At 39.8% G+C, this 11,479-nt stretch overlaps 1 protein-coding gene and 1 pseudogene across 1 annotated transcript in view; both read right to left on the bottom strand.

The window, feature by feature from the left end:
- MEGF10 (multiple EGF like domains 10) overlaps positions 1-11,479 on the bottom strand; it is a 165,231-nt gene that overhangs the window by 148,404 nt on the left and 5,348 nt on the right. The gene's annotated exons all lie outside the window — the stretch shown is intronic.
- Positions 10,191-10,690, bottom strand: LOC105290887 (annotated as a pseudogene).

Here is an 11,479-nt window from a genome sequence, read left to right as displayed (position 1 = left end):
TCTTTCTGATTCAAGTGTGTCTGTTTCCTTGGGGCTACCAAGCTCAGTTGGACGGCTGGCCAGAGCAGAATAGAGCATCAGCCAACCCCCAAACAATGGGCCCTTTTCTCCGGCTGTCACATGAACAGCGTTGTGTTACTGCCATTGTCCCTCCAAGCAGAGACAGAGAGGCACAGGTTCTCACAGACCAGCTATTCTCAGTGACCCACTCTGACCAACTCACTAAAATATTAAAAAGAAAGAAAGAAAGAAAAGAAAAGAAAAAAGAAAAAAGTCATGGCTTCTGAACGGAGCAGTATAGCCCTAACAAGAGTTATAGTGCATCCATGGATCACCTATGTCAGAATTCCTTGTCAAAAATACACATCCCTGGGCCCCACCACACTCTTACTGAATCTAAATCATCACAGGGGATCCAGTACCTGCTGGTGATTCTCAGGCCCCTAAAGTTTGAAAACATAGGCCAAACAGAGATCTCAAGCATTTCTAGCCTCATTAATGGACTGATTTTGCACATCTCTCTGTTCAAAGGATGTACAGATGGGAAGGAATTCTGAAAGGGCAACTACTTTATGCCATGGTAATCAAATCTTAGTATAGGAGAAAACACCTGGGGAGAAGAAAGGTGAGAAAGATGAGGGCACCAAGGAATGTGGAGAATGCGACAGGAAATTAAATAATAATAATAATAGCTGTTCAGAAAGTAATGGAAGTTTGGGGGTCGAGTCAGCTATGAGCAAAAAGAGGGAGGTGCAGGGAGAGAAGGAGGGTGCTGAAGCAACCTGGCAGAGGCTAGAGCCTTCAGAAAATGACGGATGGTGGGATGGATAAACAGCCCTTAAAACACATGTTTAATGTTTAGTTTTAAGAGGCCAACTTCCTCCATAGTTCTGAGCCTTAAACGTCAGCCAATTAGAGGCACATGCTTGGTATATTTTATGAGGTGAAGATGTAAAGTGATATCTGTGGCTGGGTGAACCACTTCATGCTAAGAGAGACAGTACTGTAGTGTGGCAAGATCATCTTTAAACTAAGCTTCTTAAGGGAAAATGTGAATTCAGAACCAGATGACTCTAGTAGAAACATGAGCCTTGTCTCCATCTCCATCCCCAAGAAGCCCCATAGTGGCTGAAAGAAATAACAGTTTTCTCATTTCACACCTTCTCATGAAATCAGGGCTCAATTTTTACTTACATCTCCATAGAGTACCCCAAAGCACATCTGGTTTATATAATAAAATAATAGCAGTGTGATGCGAGGGGCTCCTTTAATGCATATAGTGCTGTGGGAACAGGCAGAGTCTAGTCCTATAGCCCCATGCTTGGCTGTCATAAAGATTCTCAAATATTAACTCACCCTTCGTGCAGAATGGTTTAGTCACTATTGCTTGCAAATGTCTTGCAAATTACTGTGGCCACATGTTTGCTGAGCTCACTCGCCTGTCTAAAATACCCCCATCCACTTAAATCCTTTCTCCCTCAAGGTCCCACACTGCCAAGAAACCTCCGTGAGCACACAGAGTCCTCTCTCTAGAATGAGCTCTCGAAGCAGCTCTCAGAACTGCCCACTTGGCCCTTATCACGCCCAGCCTTAAACAGTCAGTTGTATTTTTTTATCTTTTTTTTTTTTTAAGGCAAGTATCTTGGTAATTCCACATAGTATCCCTATGCCCTGTACACCCAATAAATAACTCACAGAGCAAAAATAAAACTCAAACCAATTACTTTTTTAAAGAACACAAAAGTCACATCTTGTCATCAATTCCTTATCCAAAAAATAAATAGAGCACCCTTTTGAAGATATCAATTAAAGTAGATATTTACAATTTTCATTTTGATTATAGAAGTAATACCCTGGGCCCAAAACATAGATTTCATTCCTCTATTTTGTTTCATCAGGAATAAATTAAATTTATGTGTTTTGATGTTTAATTTGCCACCAAAAATTACTTCTTAAAAAAGACAAACACGATTCTTTACCAGAAGGTAAAGATCCATCATGGGAATAATCACTGTGGCAAGGTTTTAGAACCAATCAAATACATGCAGCAAATTCATGTCAGCCAGGCAAGGCACTTAAGTCACCCTCTAGGATGAGGCCCCCTTGTTCCCAAAGATAAGATGTTTTTAACAGATACTAATATCTTGCACATGCACGTATCAAGACAAGGCATTCCATACTGAAACACCGCTTTCTTTGTTTTAGAAAGGGGGAAGGGTACCATTTATTACCCTCAGAGTAGGAAATTGAGGTGGTTGAAATGCTTTACATAGTTTCTTTATCGAGGAGTTATAAGTCACTGGAAATGAAACGATAGAGGAAATCACTAGAAATGAACATAGATAATAACAGGATGTATTATCACATTCACACTTTCCAGACTGGCTAATGACATGGAGTATGCATTATCAAATAATATCCACATGCTGACTTGCAGTTTTACAAATAAAATTGTATAAAGTAAAATAACACTGGTTTGTATCTTATTTTTTTCCTCATAGTATGAGAAATCCTTTCATTAAGTGCTATTAATTAATCCTCTGAGATAACTATTTTTAAAAACAGAATGGTCACAGTGGAAAATAATATTAAATTGGGAAGAAAAGAAAGACAAGATATAAATGCAAAACCTTGGGAAATTCACATAGAGAGAATGAATGAATGAATGAATGAATGAATGAATGAAGACATTAGGAGACTAGGTAAGAGACTTAGAAAAGTACATCTAGATGCAAGTTTAAATTAAGGTAGAAAAGGTTTATTTTGGAAACAGAATTGAAAAAAAGACAAATCAATGGAACCCAATAAATCTTAGTTAATTCTTAAAACAAAGCTAATTTTTAAAATGAAATACTAGATATATATCCTTGAGAGATTGAGACCACAGGCAGTGCTTAATATCATTTTACTTGAAATCCAAATAACCTGGATATTTGTACTTCATGCAATGATGCTGCTACCTTCCTGCCCTATGTCACTGGAACTCTTATACATTATCCCATGACTGAACTTTGGTTGTTGTTTATTTTATGGTGGAGTGGCCCATGACGTAAGTTCCACTTTGCAGCATCACCATTTCTGTCATTATCCTGTGATTTGTTTGTTCATTTGTTCAAATGTTATTATATATTGCCATTATTTAAAAAAAAAATGAGTGGGAAATGAAAAAATTTAAGACCTAATAGTAATTACAAGAAGTTTTTGTCTCACATACTTAATATAAATGAGACAAAGATGGAAGGTACCAGTCATGCCAAAAATGGCAAACCTTTAATCAGAATCATTCGTTTATTGAACTTGAGCGGGTCAACTGTGTTCAAATGAGGAGGAAATAACCAAAATTACAGAAAGTTTAAAGAAAGAAAAATTAAAGAAATGAATAAACTGAATAAACTGAAAGCCTAATGCTGTGCCTAAGTGAAAAGATAAAATTAGAAACTTTATAATATATTTGACTATCTAGGACCAACATCCTTTATAACATGCAGGCTTTTGCATAGCTTTTAGGAAGGCATCCCGTACTAAAGTGGGGAAAATGAGTTATCATGTTGCTGATCAAATACAAAAATAAATACCAAGGTTTTTATGAACTAAAAGGCACAAGGCAAAAGCTTTTTTAAAATTTGTATTGGCATCGGCACTTCTATTTCAATGTCCTGATACTGCCACTCACAACCAAAACCATCTCAGAGGTATGATAAACTCAGCTCTTGTACCATAGTGCTTCCATAGTATTGAACATGTAAGATTAATTTGGTGGCATTTAGTGTTTATAAGTTTTCTTAGGATATTCTATCTTGTCCTTTTCCCACTCCATGTTAACTCACTTTGTAGACTACATCTAGCCAAATCATAAATTTTTGACTGGCTTCTCCACAACTCTTAGTACGCACATAGTGACTATCCCAAACACTTCGTGTGCTAAGAAAATGTTAATTAGTGTTCATTCATTCATTCTTCTCTTATGTTCTTTAGGCGTTTATTATGTAACTACTATGTGCCAGTCATTTGGATAAAGGCTTAGAATAAAGAATGACAATCTCACCAATCAATTGGAGAAACATCCAGATAGCACAGTTGATTCAATATGGCAGATGCTATTAAAGCTATCCACAAAACAGAATAGGAATCATGTGAGATATCACTTGTTAACGTGAGAGAATCGGAAAAAGTTTCAGAGAGGAGGTCTTATTTGAACTATACCTTGAAAGATGAATGGGTAGCAAATAATCTTTTAGGCTGAAAAGAGGAGCAAAGACATTTCCCAGAGAGTTTCCTCACAGGTGGGTCAGGGAGGAGTGAAAACAGGCAACATATTCTCCAAGGAACAGTAACAAGATCAAGATCACTGGTGCTTAGAGGCTTGGGGAACAGGGAAGCAGAGCAACAAACCCAGAGAAGACAGTGCAAACCTGGTCTTGTGTATCATGTTAGAGAGGTCAGGCTTTATGCTACAAGCCAGGGTTTTTCCAATTGTGATTTGAGATCATCTCCATCAGATTCACTAGGGCAGCTGCTAAATGCAGATTTCTAGCACTTGCATCTGGGGTACAGCCTTGAAATCTGCATTTTTAATAAGCACCTGGTTGCCATTGATGCTCACCATCTGGGGAGCTGCCACAGATTTTAAACAAGGGAATGACATGATCAGATTTGTATTTTAGAAATATGCTATTAGACCAAGGAGACAATCATGAGAAAGATAAATCCACTGCTGCTAAATGAGCATGTGACTTGGGTTTTTATCATCTGGGGAACTTGTAGAACTGCAGACTTTTCACACTTAACTCAAGACTTACTGCATCTGAATCATAGAGGAGGGACCCAGGATTTATATTAGGTTGAATGATACGAAATTGACATTTTATGTAGGTCAGAATGGTCAAATTTTGGCAATTTCTCACAATTCAATCTAATCTTTTTATCAAAGTCCCCTTCCATGCTTCTGATGTATATCAAAGTCTGAGAATAGCTAATGAAATACAAGCAGAACTAAATGCTTTTCTTTTCTTTTCTTTTCTTTTCTTTTCTTTTTTACTAATTATTAGTGTCATTACTCACTTTAATTAACATGCAACGATGGACCTAAAACAAATGTTAAAAGAGAAAAAGGAGATTTAAAAACAACCACCAATCAAGTAAGGCCGCTAATTTAAGGATCTTAGAGCCAGAAGGAACACTAGATTATCCAACTTTTTTCCCACCTCCCCACACAAGTTTACATATGATAAAGCTGATAGAAGAAGTGCCCTGCAGGGGTTATACTGAATATTTTGTTCAATTCTTCAATACATGCTGTTTATTTTAACAGGTATTGAACTCATTATTGCTTAAAAGTATGCAGGATTTAATTTATAGGGTGCTGGTATCACACAAAGCCCTAAAATGCTTGAAATGGGGGAGGGAGGGCATTAAAGCAAATATTGATGCATATCCATTTTTAAAATGAAGCCAACAAACTTAACATAGAACCTAGAGCAGTCCTTGAAATGTAATAGACACTTAATATGCATTTATTGAATAAATGATTGATCTCTAAAAAATAGGTTAAAGGGGGTATATTAATGCAAGGAATTCCTAAGGCAGTGTAGTTTACAGATTATAAACTAAGTAGAGATTTCCCACCTGCTGGCCTGTCCCAAGAACCCTCTGGCATCCATAATCCCTCCTCTACAAATCTCAGGCTTGCCACATGCACCTTCCATTCCACCAAAGGGTCCCTGGCTGGAAGCAACGCAAAGCTCATGTCTGACCCAAGTTTGACAATACATCATGTTCTAGGTGGGAGTAAAGCCCATATAAGTGCAGCCTTCAAGGGCCATCCAAGTAGAAACAATAGCTAAAAATTACTGATAGCTAATAAAACTTATATTGTCTTGATACAGCAGTAGTTACCAATGTTAGCTTAATAATTATAGTAACAGTAATAATAATGGCTAATACATGCTTATTATCTTGTTAGCTTGTTAGCACACCATACACATTACCTCATTTAATTTTTTTAACATCCCTCTGGTGTAAGCATTGTTATTATCATTCTGATTTTATAGATGAGGATAGAGAGGTTAAGTAACACCCAAAATCACACAACTGGAGAGTGACAGAGTTGAGAGATGACCCAGGCTACCTGGTCCCAGAGCTTACCATCAACTGAACTCTCTGACCACAGAGCAGCAAAGCAAACCCTGCAAGCTGACCTCTTGGAACAGTCATGTCAGGAAGAAGGCATTTCTGGAGAAAATGATCTGGTCCCAGTCTTTTCATTCATATGGAATGAGCATCTTTAGTTGGGTAGACCATACACAAAGTGAGACCCAAGTTATAAAGGAGGAATATAAGGAGAACCAAGAAGGAATGTCATTCTCCTCTGCCTTGGGATAGTATGCATATCACTGCCTAAGAACTTTTGGGCTAATAAAATCTCGAACTTCAACTTTCCTTACAGAGTCTGGGTCCTTGTGTAAGGATATTTTCGAAAAAAGCACCAAAGATATCATTATACTTCATTTACGCAGTGATATCATTCTGACCTCCAGAAAGAAAAAATAAAAAGGACAAAATATTTCCCTAAAGCAGGGGTAAAAATCCTAGATCAAAGGAATTTAAAAGACCAACACGAGATAGATCCCTCCGTGGTAACTATGGCTTGAAGAATCGCCTCTCCCAGCATTCCCTGAAGACACAGGCATTCCTACAAGGAAGAGTCCCTTCCAGTCTAATTCAGTCTGCAATCCTAGCACCCCGAAAGGACGCTGAGAACGCAGGAAGAGGGACTATCCCAAGTCTACCCGCACCATCTGAATATCAAACACTGGAGAAAAAGTTTAGAAAACAAGTCAAGATCCCAGAGGAGAAGTAAAGCTGATCTCAAAGGAAGGGCTCAGCTGAAACTGCTTTTCATTCTCAGTCTGATTCCCTCAAACCTCTCTATACCCAGCTATGACACCCATCAACACAGAACACACAGACAGACAAGGCAACCCAAGGGCAGAAATTGTACAAAATGAAATGCGTAATGGGATGTCTTCCCATGAAAAATACTCCAAGAAGTTCCTCCAAAGCCCCAAGAAAGAAAACCAAATGCAAACAATAACAATAAACCACCGAGACACGTAAACAACCCAGACTGAGCCCGTCTCGCGCCACCTCACGCGGCACCCGGGTATCCTGGCGAAGGAAAATGTGCCCCTCGCCCATAAGAAACCATCCTGAATCCGGCCAATGTCCACTGGCCACCAGAACTGAGTTTGCCCAACTCTTACCAGGTCACGAGATCCTGAAATTCGCAGCGCAACACTTTTTCTCCTGTTTTCACCCAACGCCCGCCGAGAAGCACAATCTGTCCCAAACAGCGCAGTTACCCTCCAAGCAGCGTCTCAGACGAGAGCAATACTTGGAAGTCTTCGTTCAGGTTCAAAGGTGGAGACGCGGATTAGGAGACCGGTCTCAGTGGGTTTCCAGACCCCCAGTTTTGCGCACCGGGAAAAGTACTCGCTGCAAACTTGAATAAGGTTTCCCCTTCTGGCTCGAGATGCTGGAAGAGGAGGAGGGGAGTAACCCGAGCCAGGGCCGGGATGCGAGCAGTTGCCGCTGCTGCAGCTGCTGCCGCCGGAGTAGTGACCACTGGAGGGGGGCGTCGCTTGGCGTCGCGCACAGTCCCTCCTGCAACCGGGGGATCAGCCCGGCCCGACTCCTGCGCCGGGATCGCGGGTCGCCCCTGCCCTGAGCTGCTTCCACCGCCCGAAAGTGACCCCGCCAATAATCCAGTCACGAAGTTGGCAAACCTAGAGGTCACCTCAGGGAATGGCAGAGAGAGTGACTGTCTGCGTACCGACTCAAGTTCAGTGCGTGCCCCCTCGCCAAAGTCCCTGGATGGTGCTCTAGACCCTCTATGAGGATTCAGGGCACTGGGGCCAGCACCCGAGCGACCAGCTTGAATGGACGGCACTTCCCCAGCAGTGCCAGGGAAGGAATGCAAATGTGGGACAAAGGAAAGGGATGGATGACCTAGCGGTACCAGAGTGTGCGAAGCTGCAACAAAGTGGTTGGGAAGGTTGGACGGGACTTAGCGAGGGGAGGTAGGGGAGATGCGGGGGAAGTGGGGAGATGGGTGGGGAGAAGGGAACCTGCTTTTACAGAGGCGGGGCGGAGAGACAACTCTTCCGACCCGCAAGAAAATCTCTGTGAGGCCTCGCGCGGAGATTTCTTGGGGAATGGCTCCCTCTGCCGACTCGCCAAGGGGTCCCAGGAGACCCAGGGATAGTTAAATGGATGGAGTCTTTTCTCCGTCTGTGGATTGGGCAGGACGTGAATTCCGAAATCTACTTTTCTATCCATCTTCCGCTTCCTTACTAAAGAATTTCTCCGCGTCCGGATGACCCAAGCAAAAACAAACTTCGAATTGCTGGAAAGCTCTTTCTTATGTTCAGCTGATTTCTATCCTCTTCCACTTTAAAAAAAAAAAAAAAAAGTTTGCGTGCCATACTCACGCAAACGATCCTCTCTGACCAGGTTTCTCTTCCTGACATTAACATGAACTCTTTTTCTTTAGAGAGACCTCCAATACACATGCATCCCCATTCAATAACAGCATCTGGCAAATAGTCCATGCTAAAATTATGCTTAAATGGAATGAATGAATGTATGTTTGAAGTCCCTAACCATTCTCCTTAGTCACTCCTGAAAACATCGCGCCTTCTTCTGGTTAATAGAACATCCATTTTTCTTTGAGGACCACCCCTGCTACAATTAGTGCACTCTGGATGGGGAGGACAGTCAGAATGGTCCAGGTTTCCCTGCCCAGGACCTAAACTAGTCCCCTCAGACCTTTCCTGCCAGGAATCCGAACTTTGATCAGAGCGGCATAAGAACAAATACACCTAGAGCTGAATGATCCATATGACAGTGTTCTAGAGATTGGCCATTAGTTTATGTCACTTAATCCCCCAAATTTTATGTTTTATGAAATCGAGTGGCTCTATTTCCTTTAACTTTTTTAATCGCCTTTGAGATATGATTTACATTCAATGTATTGTACTCATATTAAATGTACAGTCTGATAAGTTTTGAACAATGTATACGCCCATGTAACCACTACCACAATCAAGATAATGAACAGTTCCATCACCCTGATAATTTCTCCTGCACTCCTCTGAAGTCAGTTCCCCACCCCACCCTATCCCTGGTCCACTGAACTGCTTTCTGTAGCTATAGATTAGATTTGTCTTTTCTAGAGTTTCTGGAATGGGATCACGTAGTATGTATTTCTTTATTTCTAGCTTCCTTCATTCAGCATAATGTTTTTGAGAGTCATCAATGTCGTTTGTATAAGCAGTTTGTTTCTTCTTACTGATGAGTACTATTCCATTGCATGGATATACCACCATTTTCCCATTCACCACATGTTGACGGACATGTGGACTGTTTCCAGTTTAGGTTCATTATAAATAAAGCTGCTAGGAATATTTTTGTACAAGTTCTTTTGTGGACATATGTTATTTCTCTTATTTCATAAGAGCGGAATTACTGGTTCCTACAGTGTGTGTTTAACTACATAACAGAGATTATTTAATTGTTTTCTAAAGTAAACACATAATCTTACATTCCCATCAGCAATGTATCAGAATTGCTCCATATTTTCACCAACACTTGATATTGCTTGTCTTTTTATTTTAGCCATTCCACCGGGTATCTCATTATAGTTTTAACTTGCATTACCTTAATGACTAACGATGGTGACCATCAAAGATATTTACCACCTTTTCATGTGCTTGCATGCCATTTGTTCTTTGATGACGTACCCAATTTTTTTTGCCCAATTTTTAATCAGGTCATTTATATTCTTGTTTTTGGTTTGCAGTTCTTTATATATTTTGAATACCAGACATTTGTCAGATATGTGTATAGCAAATATAGTCTTCTAGTCTGTCTCTTGCCTTTCCATTATTTTTTTACTAGGCAAAGAGTTTTATTAACCTTTGTTTCAAACTTTATTTCTAGGCTTCATCACCTTAATTCACTGCAAAAGATAATTTATGTATAAGCAAAAACTGAAAAGAGCTGCCGTGTCCAAGGGGCTTGGGCTTAAAAATATTAGATTGAGATTTTTATTGTTATCTATGAACAAAATTTTAAAAAGCAGTCATAATATAAAATAGCAGCTCCCGGTAACTTCGAGTTTTATCTTGTTCAGAAGTTGACTCAATTCAGTTTGCTTCAGTCTTGGAAGCCTCATTAAAATTCTCCATAAGATCTGGAACTTCATCATCATCGTCATCTCCAGTAGCAAGTGGTGCTTTTCCACCCACAGATTGTTTGGGCAGAGCTTCAGCCAGTCTCCTTAAACTAGTCAGACTGTGCACCAAGCTGGTTTAAGATGCTGGGTAACATTTCTGTCAGCTGTTTTATCTCAGCATGGCCTATAATGGTGAAAGTGTTTACTGCCAGAGATGCCCAGACTTTGGGGTTGTTAAAGTGAATCACTGTTCTCTGGTTTGTGAATGTAATCACCTCTTCAATATCAGAAATATTGTTTACTCCAACTTCTTTAAGGAGAACTGAAGTTTTTATCATTTGCTGTAGCTGTTCTGTGAACCACCTTCTTCTTTCTGTGAGCAGTTCCTTTCCCACCAATGCGCACTTGTGCCTGCAGTTTGATGAAGTTCTCCTGGTTCATGATAGTTTCTTTCATCTTTACAGGGCTGGGTGGGGTAGGACTAAGGTTGGCACTCGGGGGGTCTTGGGCAGACCAGCTGAAATTAAGCGTACACATGGGGCCGCAGGATGGCACCTAGAGGCCCAATTTCTTAATGTCATCTTTAAAACAGCAGGGTTTTTTTTTTTTTGATGATGTCTGATTTATCAATTTTTTCTTTTATAGTTGTGGTCTTTAGGTTTTATCTAAGAAATCTTTGCTTATCTCAAGGACATGAAGATTTTCTCCTATGCTTCTTCCAGAATTTTATAGTTTTACTGTTATGTTTAGGTCTGTGATCCATGTGGAGTTAATTTTTGTGTCTGGTATGAGGTAAAGGCTGAAGTCCATTGTTTTTTATATAGATATTCAGTTGTTTCAGCATAATTTGTTGATGAAATTATCTTTTCTCTGTTGAATAACACAGCACTTTTACTGAAAATAAATTGGCCATGTGAGAATGTTTCTATTTCTAAAGTCATTATCTTTTCATTTGATCTACATTTCTATTCTCATGCCAATACCATGCTGTCTGGATGACTGTAGCTTTATAGTAGACTTCTGCTTAGGAATAATAAATTTTTGAACTTTATGCCTTTTTTGAAATTTGTTTAGTGCTTCAAGATTTGTTGTTGTTGTTTTAATCTCCTAAATGAACTTCAGAATTAGCTTGTCAATGTTTTAAAAACTCACTTTGGAATTTTGATTGAGAATGCCTTAAATATATTGATAACTTCAAGGAAATTGACATGTTAACAGCACTGAATGCTCCAATCTACAAACACA

The sequence above is a fragment of the Pteropus vampyrus genome, unplaced genomic scaffold (assembly GCF_000151845.1).
Source record: "Pteropus vampyrus isolate Shadow unplaced genomic scaffold, Pvam_2.0 Scaffold39, whole genome shotgun sequence".
NCBI lineage: Eukaryota > Metazoa > Chordata > Mammalia > Chiroptera > Pteropodidae > Pteropus > Pteropus vampyrus.
Note: the sequence above shows the minus strand (reverse complement) of the source record. Positions and strands in the feature narration are given on the sequence as shown.